The sequence below is a fragment of the Pseudomyrmex gracilis genome, unplaced genomic scaffold (assembly GCF_002006095.1).
Source record: "Pseudomyrmex gracilis isolate BER0280 unplaced genomic scaffold, ASM200609v1 scaffold_1521, whole genome shotgun sequence".
Taxonomy (NCBI): domain Eukaryota; kingdom Metazoa; phylum Arthropoda; class Insecta; order Hymenoptera; family Formicidae; genus Pseudomyrmex; species Pseudomyrmex gracilis.
The window spans coordinates 14,975-26,371 of record NW_018022105.1 but is presented as its reverse complement, the minus strand read 5'-3'; the positions used below and the strand labels follow the sequence as shown (position 1 = coordinate 26,371).

Below are 11,397 nucleotides of genomic sequence, written 5' to 3'. Positions count from 1 at the left end.
TTATTACTTTCTTCTACGGTAACATTATATAGTACGGTTTATATAAAAGATAATGATACAGTATCTCGATTTTATATATTAGTAATTTTGTTTATTTTATCAATAGTTGTAATAGTGTTAAGTCTAAATTTAGGTAGTCTTTTATTTGGGTGGGATGGTTTAAAGTTAGTTTTTTATTGTTTAGTAATTTATTCTAATAATTATCCTTTATATAATTCTGGTATAGTAATTGTTTTATAAAACCGGGTTGGTAAAATGGAGGGTTATTAATGTGTATTGAGTTTATATTATCCTACGGAGAATAAAGTATATTTATATTAAGCAATAATGTGTTAATTACAATAATAATTTTTAATGTGGCCATTACTAAAAAAGCTCAAATTCCTATTTCTTTGTAATTACTTCAAGCTATATCAGCTCCTACTCCTGTTTCTTCTTTAATTCACTCTTCGACTTTAGTTACTGCTGAGATGTATTATTCCTTCGATTTAATGAATTGTTAATAATAACTTGATTCTCTGATTTACTGTATATTGTTTCTTTAGTAATTATTTATAGCTGGTTTAATAGCTAATTTTGTGAATTTGATTTAAAAAAGATTATTGCTTTATCAACTTCAAGACAAGTGGGGCTAATAATAATAGTTTTTATACTGAGATTTAAGTATGTATCATTTTTTCATTTAAAAATGCTATTTTCAAGTCATTATTGTTTTTGTGTGCTGGATCTATAATTCATTTAATATCAAATAATCAATATATTCGTTTCTATTGGAAAATAAATACATTTATTCCCTTTATTATAATAAGATTTTATATTTTTAGACTTTCTTTATGTGGAGTTCTTTTTATAGCATGATTTTATTTTGAAGATTTAATTATAAAAATTATATATTATAAAAGAGTAAATTTATTAATTGTAACTATAAACGTTATATCTCTGTGTTTTACTGTGAAGTATACTATTTGTTTAATTTATTATAGTTTTTTTAGGAGAATTAGTTTTTATTCTACGTGGTACATAATTTCTTTAAGTTGAGAAATAAATTTGTATATAGTTAGTTTACTAATTATAAGAGTGATTTTTGGGTCAATAATGTGTCGACTTATATTTTTTGATATTTCCTATGTGTATTTAAATAGTCTATTAAAATTGATTAACTTAAAACCATGCTTAATTGTTATTATTGTTGGGATAGTAATATATTTTTATAATTTTTTATAATTTAATTTTTTTATTTATTTTATTAGATCTATATATATTTATATTTTTTTTGTTATATGTATAAACCTTTACTATTTTATTAATATAGGTCATTAGATTTTGATTGAATTTGAATTAAATTAACATTTAAGTCGATAGTTTGAGATATTTTAGAGAGATTTAAGATACTTATACTTAACGTATTATTTTTATTTATATTTAGTTATATTAGTGGTATTTACGTAGTTATCGTTATTAATATTTAATTTGTATGTAATGTGAACTGCTTATATAATAAAGATTAGTATTGAAAAAACTAGAAAAAAATTAAAATATTTATAAATGGATCTTATACTGTGTGTAACTTAGTACATACTTATAAGTAATATTCAAATATATTAATACTTTTATATTAAAAATATAACGTTTAATTTTAACTATATAAGTTTTATAAAATAAGAGAGAAATAGATTTAAATCTATAATTCTCAAGGTAGGAGCTTGATTTTACTTATCTCAATTTAATTGTTTAAAGTAAATTGGGCAAAAAAGCTTATTAACAAAACAAAATAATTTAAATGATATATTAACAATAAATTACTTCTACTTTGGTTTTAGTTAAAATTTTTTTCACAGATTATTTGCTAATTTTTTCTTAGGTCGAAATTAAGTGTATAAAAATTATTTTATAAGGAGTTACAAAAATGGTTAATTTTTAATGTTTTATTGCAATTTATAAGTTAAAATTTAACTAATACCTCATTTATTTGTTAAATTTTTTATTCAATACTTTGTTCAAGATACTCAAAAGAAAGGCATAACACTTAGATTGTGAGGAAGAATGTTATGATTATAATAGTATTAGGAGTTTTATAGTAATTTAATAATAAAACTAACGGTAATAAGAGTGTCATTTCTACATCAAATACTAGAAATATCAAACTAATTAAGAAAAATTGTCTTCTTAAAAGGATACGACTAATAAATGGGGAATCAAATCTACATACAAAAGAGGATTTTTCTACACGTGATTAAGATTTTTTGTTAATAGTAGATTAATCGTTACTAGGGCTATGGGGATAGCTAATATGATTATTAATATAGTAATTATAGTAAGCATTTAATACTTATATTAGTTTGAAGAACTAAATTATCTAATTGGAAGTTAAATGTAATTTTACTTATACTATATAAGTTTAATTAATATTTTCATCAGTAATCTAAACTAAATAAAAATAATCATACAACAGAAAAATAATAAATAACAGAAACGCTCAAAATGTAAATACAAATAAGCAAAGAAATAAGATCACATCGAGCCAATAAAAAGATATTAATAAAATAAAATAAATAATTTGCTGATCACACTTTACATACAAATACGAAATATTTTGACTCTTAAGTGATCCTTATTCAGTCGTGACTATGACAGATAACGCAGTATAAAATTGATGTCAAAAGATTAAATTAGTCACTGTTAAAAAGCAACGCAAAAGTTGGCTGTTGGTAGTAACGGATGAAGTTACCTCGAGAATGACATTTAAGATGCCAGACAGTCAGACTCTAATCATACAACATCTACAAAATGTCAGTATCAAGCTCTTGCTTCAAATCTAAAGTGATGTAGAAAAAAAAGTTGTTTTATATTAAGTCGATTGTAGCATACCATTAGAAATAAGATTTCATTAACGACATGTAGACCATACAAACTCGTGGCTACAAACAAAAATGTGGATACGTAAATTGAGTCAAAAATAATGAAAAACAATTTAAAGTATTCTGTAGATTGAAGGCAAGTAAAATATATTCCTAATAAAATTGTAAGTACTAGGCTTATTTTCCTTTCTGTAAAATTTTTATTCATAATTGAATAGTATGCCCAAGGAATTAAAATTCCTGAGGACACTAAACCAATTGTGTTTAAAAAGAGAATGTCGTAAAGATTGCATGCTTTAATTCCTAATGGAAGTCATAATTGGCCACTGTCTATGGCTGGAAATAGAAATGAATAAAAAATAAGCTCAAAAGAAGTACCTTACATATAAAGATAACCTTAAGGATAAGTGTTTTGAGACTGTAAAAATGTAAGGAAATAAAAATATAAAATTATTGAATAAGATAAATAAAAATGTAGCATATAAAAGTATGATGGAAGAAAAAAAGTATTAGATAAGAACTTTGAATTTTTTAATAATAAAAAATAGGATTCAGTTAATTATTATATACATTCGTGATGGAATTAATCGAAATGGTAATTGAAGTATTGAAATAGAAATTATTATTCTTATTCAGTTTAATGAAAATGAGTTAGATGTTAAAAGGTCAAATACTCTAAATAGATTTGTTATTATAGATATAAATTTGATTAAATTTTATGAGCATTGAGAGTCAATATGAAGTATGCTATTTTAGTATAAATAAGATCATTTATAAGTAAATTTAAAAAACAATTTTTTTCCGTTCGTGGGCTAATTATAATAGAGAATCGAATTGATGAAATTAATAAGTATAATAAAACTATGTTTAAGCATAATAAAGGTATCAAAAGTAAACGTCCTATCTGTGGTATATAAGAATAGTAAATTAAATATTTAAAAATTGACAAATTTACTATTTTTGTGAACTAATTCTTACATTGAAAGTAATCTTTATTTTACTATAAGTTGATTTAAAAAATGAAAACTTACCTTTTCAGTCATTAATTAAATTAAATTTACTATATGGACTAAACCACTTATGAGTATGATAGAACTTATTTTTTTAAATTTTTAATTTTTGTTGATTTGACACCAATACGTATAAATTTGTGGTTAATCCTGCAGATTTTTAACCATTGTCTACAAAATAATCCAGGTCTTTTTATTCAGATTATTTTTTGATTTAGCTAAAGGTAGAATTTATTTTGATTCCTAGGGATGGAACAGTTTACGAGTAAATTACATCTGTAGATGTGGTTACTCTTCGAATAAGGTATTTAAAAGGACTAACGCAACGGTTGTCAACATCTAATAGGCGAAAAACGAAATTGTTTTTGTTTGATATAAACAAATCAAATTCTAAGTTTATAAAATATCAGAATATTCGTATAATCAGTATTATTTCTGACTTAGGGCGTTACTGTTTATGTTGTTTATTAATATTTCATCTTTATAATACAGAATTTTAATGGATGGAATAACAATAAAAATTAGTGTCATCGTACGAACAATAGTCCATAAAATTTCAATAATGTTTCTTTATAGGAAAAATTGATTAGTAAGATTATTGTATCAGAATGATAATATAATTTAAAAAATTAATTTTGTACTAACATCTAAAACTATTATTGTAAAGTCGTGGAAAAAGATTATTATATCGTAGATAAGGGTAGTAGAATTTTTAATGCCTATGATTCATGTATTACTTTTTAATAAAAATTTAGATTTCATATATGGTATTTTACACAATAGCACTTTTTCTGCCATATTAAATTAACTTGTTGAAGGACTTTTATTGTAACTATAAAAAATAGGAGAATAGGATGGTATTCATTTAATAAATAAATTTTGGTGAAATATAAAAATAATTTTTTGTTTGGATGCTAAAGATTCTCACCTAATAAAAGCAAGTAAAATTAATCTTATAATTGAAATAAGTGAACCTCTTTGATTAGATAATAATTCATGAAATAAATGTGTCAGGGTAATCTCTGTATCGGCGAGATATTTCTCTAAGTCCTAAGAAATGGTGAAGGAAAATGGTTATGTTCACAACAGTAAATATTGTTAAAACTTAAATATTTAATCAAAAATTATTGAGTGCGTAACCAGTACTAAGAAGAAATTAGTGAATGAATGCTGAAATAATTGAGAATACAGCTCCTATAAATAGGACATAATGGAAACGGGTTACAACAAAGTATGTATCATGTAATACAATATCAATTGATGAATTTGATAGTATAAAACCAGTTACTCATCTTATGGTAAATATAAGTACAAATCTCAAAGATCATAAAAGAGTGGAAGTTATATTTATTTTAAACAATTAAAAAAACTTTTAATGCTCCGAAGTTTTCAAACTAATAATAATTATATATCCGGTTATAAGAGCCGTTCGCTAGGTGTTGTGCGGAAATTATACGTGTACATATATACATATATACGTGTTCACTTGTAAATTTTTACACGTAAAATTTGACTTGCAATAACAATTCTAAAATTCATATAGGATGCTATACTTGCATCTCGTATATGAGAGATTCCAAATACTCTCCTAATATATTTATTTTATTTTCGTGCAAGGTAGTAATTTATCTAAAGATTTCAATTTCTGTGGGAACAGCAATGACCATTGTTGCTGAAATGAAATAAGCTCGTCAACATCTGTTTCTACTGAAAATATATAATGGGTTTATACACTAAATCCTAGAAATGTAAGTGCTATTATTCCTAAGAATCCAAATGTTTTTTTTTTACTTTTTTTACTTATAATAATATGACAGATTATTCCAAATTTTAGTAAGATTAAAATATAATCTTTTGGATGTACAAAAAATCAGAATAAGTGTTAATATAGGATTGAGTCCCTTTTTTCTAAAAAGTCACACAATAAGGTATTAAAATATTGATTTGTTTAGAGCATAGTGATTGCACCAGCTAGCACAGGTAGTGATAAAACAAGCAGAATAGCTGTAATTAAGATAAATCAGACTATTAAAAGAGGTCTGTCTACAGAAAAATGTTTATGAGTTATATTAATAATTGTAGAGATAAAGTAAAAGCTCCCATAATTGAAGAAAGTCTTGCAATATGTAAAGAAATATTGTTAAATCTACTGACGAACCTCTGTGGACTATATTGGAGGAGAGAAGAGGGTATACTGTTCAACCAGTTCCAACACCGGAGCTAATAAATCTTTTTAAAGTAAGAAGTATAATAGACGGAAATGGAAGTCAAAATCCTATGTTATTTATTTGTGAATAAGCTATGTCTGCTGACCCAATCATTAAAAGGACAAGGAAATCACAAAATCCTCTAATTATAAATGGCACAACTATGAAAAAAATTATAGTAAATGCGTGTTCTGTTACAATAAAATTATAAACGTTGATCATTGTTAATGATTGCTTTGCATGATCCAAGTTTAATTTGAATAATTATTTTCATTAATGACTCGATCATACCAGCTCATATGGCAAATATAAAGTAGAGAATTCTAATATCTTTATGGTTCGTTAAATATAGTCATTTGTTCATTATATATTTGTAGTAAATTTAATTTATTGGTAGTAAAATTACTTATAAAAATTAGAGTGCTCTGTCTGATTTAAGTAATAAAAATTGTAAACTTATTAAATACTTTTTTAATACTAAAAAAATCAAAGGGTATTTAATTTATAAATATAATTTTAGTTAATAATTATTGTATAATTTATAATAAAAATTTTAGATTGCAAATGTAAAGATATCAGTTTCGATTAAAATGTTTAAAATGTATAAAATAATTATTTTTTAAACTTTGAAGACTAATAGTTTTTTACTAACTTAAAATTTTTAAAGTATTATAATTAAGGGAGTAAATAAAAGGGTAAGATAATAAAGGCAGAATTATTTAAATCAAAACTTGATTTTTTTGTGTACATTTTGATTTAGTTTTTTACAAATATGGATCATAAAATTATTTTAATGTGGATAAATGTTAGTAACAAGGAAGTAAATAAAAGAAAGATTATAAATATTATCATATTTGAATTTTTAATAGTAACGTAAGTTGTGAATTATTTGAAGATAAAAAAACAAACTGGTGGCATTCTTGATAAGTTTATTATTAGTAATGCAAATATTAAATTACAGTTTTTGATACTGCGGTGAAAAATTTGAGTAAGATTTGAGGTTTATTCAAAATTTAACTAATTATAAGTAAAATGGTAGGGTAAGTAAAACAGTATATAAATCATATTTGATGTCTTACTTAAATAAGTACAATAATTTATCTTGTTTTAGTATTGAAGGAATCTGTAATTAAAATTTTTATTCTTCTAATGTTGATTATAGAAATAGGAAAAACAATTATTGTTATATTTAAGAATATATAGAATAAATTGTTATTATTAAGAATATAAAGATTGGTCTTGTAATCTCTGTAAGATAAAAAATATTAAATGGATGCAATTTCTGAAAAGTTAGTAAAAGTGCAATTGCCGGCCACTTTATAAAGGATAAAGAAAGTTTAATTGATTCCCCTCAGGGTTACACTATTTTTCAACACTTTACTTCTATATCCACGATCCATTTGTATTTACGATCTATTCGGAGGCCCCATTCAGTTCGCTTTTCAATCGATAAACTCGACTTGAAAGAGACCGGCCCGGAAAAATCCGACGGTGTGGATTCGAACTCGGGACCTCTCACTCGCAGCCCTCGCACTCAGGCCGCGAGACCACTGGGCCGGTGCCGGCCACTTTATAAATTTGCTTAAAAAAGGTACTCATAAATGGAAAGGGGTGATTCCACCTTTTAAAAAAAAAATAATAATAATGTTAATATTGAATGTCTCGAATTTAAAATTACTGGGTTGATAATTATGGTAAAGTACGCACAATGAGAAGAAAGTCAGAAACAGATCCAACGGGCGAAATCTATTTACGAGCGAGCGCTGGAGGTAGATTATCGGAATATATCTCTGTGTTTCAAATACATGGAGATGGAGATGCGCAACAGGCAGGTCAATTACTCCAAGAATCTTTGGGATCGTGCGGTTATGTTGCTGCCACGAGCAAATCAATTTTGGTACAAATATACGTACATGTAAGAATCTCTGGAAAACATTGCCTGTGCGCGTCAAGTGATCGAGCGAAGAATGAAATGAGAACCGGACGAACAGAGGCCTAGCAGACAAATATGAAGTTTGCGCTGCGACAAAGAGATTGATCGCGCCCGACAAATTTACGAGCGCTTTATTATGGTACATCCCGATAAAGCATTGGATAAAGTACGGAGAAGCCTTACGGATTCATCAGAGACGCGCGCGACGTTTACAAACAAGCGGTGAACTTTTTACAAAGACGAGGGTCTGAACCAGAAGTAGTTTCCGGCTTTTGTTAAGTTCGAGATAAATTAACAAAAACACGTTCGCGCGCGTATCATCTACAAGTACGCTTTGGAACATCTGTCAAAAAGAAGCAGTCAAGAATTTTACAAGGCTTATACAAGGTTTATACAATTCACAAAAAAATTACGGCGATTGCTTGGGAATTGAGGACGTGATCAGCAAGCGCAAGAATCAGTACGAGCAGAAAGTAAAAGAGAATCCGTCTACCTACGACACGTGGTTCGATTATCTTGTAAGTAAACCCAATGTGATTTACAAGACGTACGAACAACCTATCGCTAAAGTTTCGTCCACCAAAAAGAAACAATGCTGGCATAGGTACATCTACCTTTGGATCAAGTATGCCATTCTTGAGGAACTGGAAACGAAAAACATCAAACGTTGCCGTAAGGTGTACAAAGTGTGTTTGAAACTCATATCGCACAAACGGTTCACTTTTTTCAAGATCTGGCTGTATTACGCGTACGTTATCGAGATCCGACAAAAAAACCGCGCGAAAACAAAAAATCGTTAGATCTGGCACTTGGCATTTGTCAGACGGACAAGCTCTATCAAAGTTATATTGATCTAGAAACGCAGCTTGTAAAGTTTCAATCAATGTCGCAAGTTGTATGTGAAGTTTCTCGAGTTCGGTCCGGAGAATCGCGCCACGGTGATGCGATTTGCCGAGCTGAAAACGCGTTTGAATGAGATCGATTGCGCCCGCGCGATCTACGAATTCACCGTCGCGCGGCCGCGATTGAACATGCTGAGACTGCTGTGGAGATCGTACATTGACCTTGAAATCGCACAGGACACGACGAAAACGCTCGTCAGCTGTTTGAGCGTCTAATCGAACGCACGTTGCACGTCAAGGTCTCGATCCTTTACGCCAAGTTCAAATTGCTGAACCCGCAGCTAAAAAACAGTCTCGACAACGTCGCTCTGGCCAGGTGTATATTCGAGCGCAAAAACAACGTGTCGAAAAACAGCGGCGACATCGAGAGTCGCGTGTTGTGCTGGAGACTTGGAAGGACTTTGAGAGTGAAAAGGCACGAAAACTCTTGCCAAGATTATGTAGACGATGACGCGCAGAGTAAAGAAGAAGCAAAGCATCGTTGAAAAGTACGAGAACAACGACAATTGTTACGTCCCGGTCGTTCGCGGCTAAAAAAAAAAAACAAAAATAAATGTTAAAGAACTTAGTACTCGGACTTTTGACTCGCGGACCTACCGCTATTTTAGGTACAAGACCCGGGATAGCTTGCGGCAAGGCACTCGTTGCAAGGAGCTGAAGAGAAATCTAAGAAAAGTACACCTATACGCGGTTTTCTGATCATACGACGACGGTTGGGTCGTGTGTAAGTAGAAACTTACAGAATGAAGGCTAAAATGCTCGATGAAGTAAGAAAATTGCTCGAGGCACATTGCTCTGAACAATCTAGCACTTCACGATGGCGGGTGGGATTCCGGTAACAAATCTAACAGCGTCGGACCGCTCGCCGACGTCCTATTTCAAAACCGTGATTACGGAGAACCTTTCGGATATGTGTTGGAAAACGTGTATCTTTACACTGCTTGCACAGGACGTATGACGGTTCGCACAAATTTGCCGGAGATTTAAGGTAAAGTACTAAAGCTTGTCTACAACGAGTAATCGTAAATCGGCGCATGAAGTTGAGAGATGGAAGCAATAGTTGTCGGGTGCGATGCGAATGTGGTCCGCACATAGAAGTCTCAAAAAGTCAATCGGTGTCTGTTTTACAGAGCTGTTGTGTACCGCACAAATCTCACTCTTCTGCGGGCCTTAATTGAGCGGCGTTCGACCAGCACCGACCGCACAGAAGAAAACCGACTCGAATTATGTTATTTGTAACTAGGAGATGGTAATCTATTATTTCGCGCAATTCGTTCTCGGGAATACCTCTCGCACAAACCGGGCAATAAACTTCGTCGGTCCACGTTCTAATTATAAAATAGACGCGCTTGCACAAGAGGGGAATCGGATTCATAAGGTGGTTCTATTAAACGCAACTGCTCTGATATACATAAACCGTGGAATCTGTTAACGTATAAAAATCATCAGAGTGCACGCCGACAAAATTTAAATACGCCTCGTGGCACGAGGTACATTCGCTAACGCGTTTAAAAATGGTAAGATTACGCTGGCACTTAGAGCACGACACGGCAGTTGATTTAGTCCCGATCGCGATGCCGTGACTAAAAATAGGCTGGCAAAATTGGTAAACTCCCGGTTGGAATGCATACCGTCTACAATAAATATCTTCACTCAAATTATATCTAAATGCCAAAACTACTATACGGCAACGACCTAAGTTGTACTTCTGCCAGTGATTGAAAGCAGGAAAAATTTTAATAAATTCATCGGGTTCTCCGAGAGGTAAAGGTTGTCCGATACACATTGATTTATTCGAGTGTTCTTACAGCCGGAGCAGGAATAAACTTACATATCAACTTCTCTTAATATACGTGAAATCGCGGATCATTAACAGGTAACGTGGTCGTGTAATACCAATGTAATGTGTTAACGCAAATCAATTTTTTATATTCCCGAACTTGCACTTTGTGTTTTAGCACTTTGTTAGAAAGAATCACCGAGTGTCCGACGTCGTTCGCGCAAGGCGGTTGGTTTACGGTGCTTTCTACCCACGCTATAAGACGACGCCACCGATGAGCTCGCTACCCGGATCTAATACCGCGCTTAGTTCTCTTTGGCATCTACAATTACCGAGCAAATTAATTATTAACAATTCACGCCTCGAATTTGTTAACGCGCACTGATTTATATTATATCTGAAAGAGAATAGTAGATTATAGTACCTCGAGTGGAATGCGCAGGTCAGCGCGTTCCTTCTCTCGGTCACAAACAAAGCACTTAAACCAACCGTCCAGACGGTCGGCGCCATTCTGTCGGAGGACGCGGCGTCTTCCAAGATGGCGGTACCCACGCCAAAGAGACGCGGCGCTGCCGTGAACAAAGGAAAAGACAAAAAACGCTCCAAGATGCGCAGGTTAGCGCGTTCCTGGTGCACTAGAATGTCGAAGATTCGCTGTACGAGCGCTTTCTCTCAAGATTTAAGAACTTAAATTAAGCAATGAGAAT

At 30.8% G+C, this 11,397-nt stretch overlaps 1 pseudogene; it reads left to right on the top strand.

The window, feature by feature from the left end:
* The first annotated feature begins 7,766 nt into the window (after window positions 1-7,766).
* LOC109862229 lies at window positions 7,767-9,897 on the top strand (annotated as a pseudogene).
* The last annotated feature ends 1,500 nt before the right edge of the window (window positions 9,898-11,397 follow it).